The following is a 6,000-nucleotide window of genomic DNA, read 5'->3' as shown; positions in this document are numbered from 1 at the left end:
AGCTTCAACATCAGTCCTTCCAATGAATATTCAGGACTGATCTCCTTTAGGATGGACTGGTTGGATCTCCTTGCAGTCCAAGGAACTCTCAAGAGTCTTCTCCAACACCACAGTTCAAAAGCATCAGTTCTTTGGCACTCAGCTTTCTTTTATCATCCAACTCTCACATCCATACATGACTACTGGAAAAACCATAGCCTTGACTAGATGGACTTTGTTGGCAAAGTAATGTCTCTGTTTTTTAATATGCTGTCTAGGTTTGTCAAAACTTTCCTTCCAAGGAGTAAGCGTCTTTTAATTTCATGGCTGCAGTCACCACCTGTAGTGATTTTGGAGCCCAGAAAAATAAAGTCAGCCACTGTTTGCACTGTTTCCCCATCTATTTCCCATGAAGTGATGGGACCGGATGCCATGCTCTTAGTTTTCTGAATGTTGAGCTTTAAGCCAACTTTTTCACTCTCCTCTTTCACTTTCATCAAGAGGCTCTTTACTTCTTCTTCACTTTCTGCCATAAGGGTGGTGTCATCTGCATATCTAAGGTTATTGATCTTTCTCCCGGCAATCTTAAGTCCAGTTTGTGCTTCTTCCAGCACAGCGCTTCTCATGATGTACTCTGCATATAAGTTAAATAAGCAGGGTGACAATATACAGCCTTGACGTACTCCTTTTCCTATTTGGAACCAGTCTGTTGTTCCATGTCCAGTTCTAACTGTTGCTTCCTGACCTGCATACAGGTTTCTCAAGAGGCAGGTCAGGTGATCTGGTATTCCCATCTCCTGAAGAATTTTCCACAGTTTATTGTGATCCACACAAAGGCTTTGGCACAGTCAATAAAGCAGAAATAGATGTTTTTCTGGAGCTCTCTTGCTTTTTCTAAGATCCAATGGATATTGGCAATTTGATCTCTGGTTCCTCTGCCTTTTCTAAAACCAGCTTAAACATCTGGAAGTTCACAGTTCACGTACTGTTGAAGCCTGGCTTGGAGAATTTTGAGCACTACTTTACTGCATGTGAGATGAGTGCAATTGTGCACTAGTTTGAGCGTTCTTTGGCATTGCCTTTCTTTGGGATTGGAGTGAAAACTGACCTTTTCCAGTCCTGTGGCCACTGCTGAGTTTGTCAAATTTGCTGACGTTTTGAGTGCAGCACTTTCACAGAATCATCTTTTAGGATTTGAAATAGCTCAACTGGAATTCCATCACCTCCAGTAGCTTTGTTTGTAGTGATGCTTCCTAAGCCCCACTTGACTTCACATTCCAGGATGTCTGGCTCTAGGTGAGTGATCACACCATCATGACTATCTGGGTCATGAAGATCTTTTTTGTACAGTTCTGTGTATTCTTGCCACTTCTTCTTAATATCTTCTGCTTCTGTTAGGTCCATACCATTTCTGTCCTTTATTGAGCCTATCTTTGCATGAAATGTTCCCTTGGTATCTCTAATTTCTTGAAGAGATCTCTAGTCTCCCATTCTGTTGTTTTCCTCTATTTCTTTGCATTGATTGCTGAGGAAGGCTTTCTTATCTCTCCTTGCTATTCTTTGGAACTCTGCATTTAGATGCTTATATCTTTTCTTTTCTCCTTTGTTTTTCCTTTTCGCTTCTTTTCACAGCATTTGTAAGGCCTCCTCAGACAACCATTTTGCCTTTTTGCATTTCTTTTCCATGGGGATGGTCTTGATCCCTGTCTCCTGTACAATGTCATGAACTTCCATCCATTGTTCATCAGGCACTCTATCAGACCTAGCTCCTTAAATCTATTTCTCACTTCCACTGTATAATCATTAGGGATTTGACTTAGGTCATACCTGAATGGTCTAATGGTTTTCCCCACTTTCTTCAATTTAAGTCTGAATCTGGCAATAAGGAGTTCATGATCTGAGCCACAGTCAGCTCCCAGGCTTCTTTTTGCTGCCTATATAGAGCAGATCTCCATCTTTGGCTGCAAAGAATGTAATCAATCTGATATCGATGTTGGCCATCTGGTGATGTCCATGTGTAGAATCTTCTCTTGTGTCGTTGGAAGAGGGTGTTTGCTATGACCAGTGCGTTCTCTTGGCAAAACTCTATTAGCCTTTGCGCTGCTTCATTCCATACTCCAAGGCCAAATTTGCCTGTTACTCCAGGTGTTTCTTGACTTCCTACTTTTGCATTCCAGTCCCCTATAATGAAAAGGACATCTTTTTTGGGTGTTAGCTCTAAAAGGTCTTGTAGGTCTTCATAGACTCAATCAGAAATAAATTGTCAGGTATAGGATGACATACTCAGAAGGATGTTTGATTACGGAATCAAACACCTCAAATTTGGTAGGAGTTTTCAGTTTTATTTAAAAAAAAAAAACTGGGCCTAAATTTTGAGTTTCAGATTATTAATAGTATCAAGGTTGACCGAAAAACAGTAAAGTATAAGACATTGTTCTTAAGTCTGCTTTGCCCTTGTACAAGGAAATTCTTTCTGGCCCCTCTTTGGTTAGAGTTCTTCATGATAGCTATAAATAGAAAAATTATAGGGTGTATTACTTTAGCATATTACATGTCCAAGGGGCCTAAATATTTAATAGATGGCTTCACGTGACATCCTTTTAGTTTCAAATTTGAGTTAAATTAGTAAGTTGCTTTGTAAGAGACATATAAAACAAAAGTAAACCCAGACCCACAGGAGACTGATGGCTTACCCTTTCTATGACTAAAAACAGTTTTGTGTTTTTAAACAGAGCTCTGTGGGGTTTACATTTTTTAATTAAATTAAGTAGAAAAATCAATACAAAAAACTAAATGTATAGTGTACGTGTGCTAAGTCACCTTCAGTCGTGTCTGACTCTGTGAGGCCCTATGAACTGTAGCCTGCCAGGCTCCTCTGTCCGTGGAATTCTCCAGGCAAGAAAACTGAATTGGGTAGCCATTCCCTTCCCCAAGGGATCCTCCCTACCCATGGATTGAACCCTGGTCTCCTGCATTACCTTGTGGCTCAACTGGTAAAGAACCTGCCTGCAATGCGGGAGATCTGGGTTTGATCCCTGGGTTGGGAAGATCCCCTGGAGAAGGGACTCCCACTCCAGTATTCTGGCCTAGAGAATTCCATGGACTGTATAGTCCACGGAGTTGCAAAGAGTCGGACACAACTGAACGTCTTTCACTTTCACTTTCTCCTGCATTAAAGGCAGATTCTTTACTGTCTGAGCCACCTGGGAAGCCCAGAAAAAGCAAACCTATACGTAAAATAGACAGTCAACAAGGACCTACTCTATGGCACAGGGAACTCTACTTGAAATTCTGTAGTAACCTATATAGGAAAAGAATCTGAAAAAGAATGGATATATGAATATGTACAACTGAACCTCTTTCTGTACACCTGAAACTATCACAACATTGTAAATCAACTATACCCCATATAAAATAAAAATTAAATTAAAAAAGAAAAATTAAATCCATGTCACTGGCCCTGTGCCACTAGAAAGGATACTCAAACATTGAGATTATATAATCACATATTCAAACCCTCCAAGAGCTGCTCAAAATAATACTGTATTTTAGTTTGCTTTATATTTGGAACACAGTTTTCTGCTGGTTTTAATTGATTTCTATTTAACAATAGAAGCACATGTCTTCACCATATGACTAAACTTGTTTAGGAGCTTAATGCCAGTCTTCATGGCCATGGAGTCTACTTTCTGCTTGAAGATATTCTCCCTTCAAAACCAGTTGCTCTCCTAGCCTGCTTACAGTTGTTATTTTAGGCCTATATACATGTATGTATGTGTATATGTATATATACTTGTCCTTGTTATAGATACAATAGCTTCTCAAATTTACCTAAGGTTACTAATTAGAATACAAAAATATTATCTTATGTTCCCGTAACTCTATTTCCCATTAGTTCCGTTTTTCAAATAAAAAAAAAAATAGTTCTTTTGAAAACATTACATCTATACCTTCTTCTGATTATTTTTCAACTAAGTGAATCAGAAAAATGTGCATCAAAAAAATTGCCTATCCTTTGCCCCCATTAAAAAAAAAAAACCCAATTTGGGTTTTTTCTATTCTGGAAACTTTCAAGGATATACAAAGTAAACAAAGTATAATGAACTTCATGTACCCATCATCCGGTTTCAATAAACATCAATATTCTGCCATTATTGTTTCACGTGCAACTTCATCTACTCCTGTTTATTTTTATAGCCAAATTATTAATTAAATAATCTTTCACATTGAGTTGGTCATTTGAATTTATATTTCATTTAGTAAATAACCCTGTTAGACCATATCATATACTCTTTTATAAGACACAGAACACCGTGTATGATAGTATTAGAAATTATTACCCAACACCCTTCCCCCACCATTTACAGAGCACTTTCTGTGCCAATGTGCTCATCGTTTACAAAAGCACTGGTTCATTTAATTCAAGATAATCAACAATGCAAGATCTGCCCTTTAACCTGCAAAGGAAGTAGAGATGCTGTTTGTTAAAGGATTAGTAAAAGCATTCAAAATTAGAATCAGTGTGTGGAAAAGAACATTTTCTGTGAAGAGGAATATGTATTCATGAATGTATTTCTCAGATACAATAAAATGCCAACACAATTATAGCTGTCGCTTGTGGGAAAGAAAGGACTATTTCTAGGGAAATCTTAGTATCTACTCTCTGACGGACAATGGTCTTTCAGCGATTTAGTACCACAGTCCTAGTTACAACACCAAGTTGTAAATAAGATGCTGTTTTAAGAACTGGAATACTTTTTTCTGTATGAATGAATGAATGTGAAGTCGCTCAGTCGTGTCTGACTCTTTGCGACCCCATGGACTGTAGCCTACTAGGCTCCTCTGTCCATGGGATTTTCCAGGCAAGAGGACTGGAGTGGGTTGCCATTTCCTTCTCCAGGAGATCTTCCCGACCCAGGGATTGAAGCCGGGTCTCCCGCATTGTAGGCAGCCGCTTTACCATCTGAGCCACCAGGGAAGCCTCTTTTTCTGTATACATAATTCTAAAATTCAGAAATAAATGAAGAGTTTTAGCAAATTGAGAGCCAAAATATCTTGCTTGTGCCCACTAGAAACTAGTAAATGAATTCTGCTGACTGGAGAGCCGACTGAGCCAGTGGTCCACAACGATTTCTTCCTCATTCTGCCTCATCCAGCTTTGCAAAGATTCCCCAGAGCTTTGTCATCATTTACCCTGGAGGCACTAATTGGGTGGTGGAGGCGAGATGGACACTGAATCACTGTTGTTGTGATACTTTTTTAAAAAAATCAATTTATTTATTTTGGCTGTGCTGGGTCTTCTTTGCTTTGTGGGCTTTTCTCTACTTGTAAAGAGCAGGGGCGACTCTCGAATTGCAGTGCACATGCTTCTCATTGCAGTGGCTTCTCTTCTTGTGGAGCATGGGTCTAGGCACACAGACTTCAACAGTTGCAGCACGCAGACTCATTAGCTGTGGCACACAGGCCTAGCGCATGTGGATCCAACCAGTGTCCCCTGAACTGCTCTGTTGCTTAGTTGTGTCTAACTGTTTGCAACCCCATGGACTACAGCCCACCAGATTCCTCTGTCCATGGAAAATTCCAGGCAAGGATACTGGAGTGGAGTTACTACTCCAACTCGGCCACCCTGACTACCACTGGGCCATCCTGACTACCACTATACCACCAGGGAAATCCAAAATAACTTTGCTTTCACAAGGGAGACTTAAGTATGGTAAAGTCCATCTAGAAGTAATAATACTGTGATTAAATTTGATATTTCATCTGCTCATACCTGGTGGGCCAATATCCCCCAATACACTTAGTATATTCTCTTCCAAGTAATGCTCAAGAATCATGTATCAGAGAAACAAATAGTTGCTGTGTTTTGAATTAGGATGTAAACTTTTCCCCAAACTGAAATTGGTTGGATTAGTTATTACACTAAGCTAGGCATGAATTTTGAAAACACTTACTGAATTATATTTTTACTTACTTAATTGGAAAAGCATTATGTACGAAAAGCATATTAATGACCATTAA

This window comes from Cervus canadensis, chromosome 7, assembly GCF_019320065.1.
Source record: "Cervus canadensis isolate Bull #8, Minnesota chromosome 7, ASM1932006v1, whole genome shotgun sequence".
Classification (NCBI taxonomy): domain Eukaryota; kingdom Metazoa; phylum Chordata; class Mammalia; order Artiodactyla; family Cervidae; genus Cervus; species Cervus canadensis.
The sequence above is the reverse complement of the archived record's forward strand: the minus strand, read 5'-3'. Positions refer to the sequence as shown.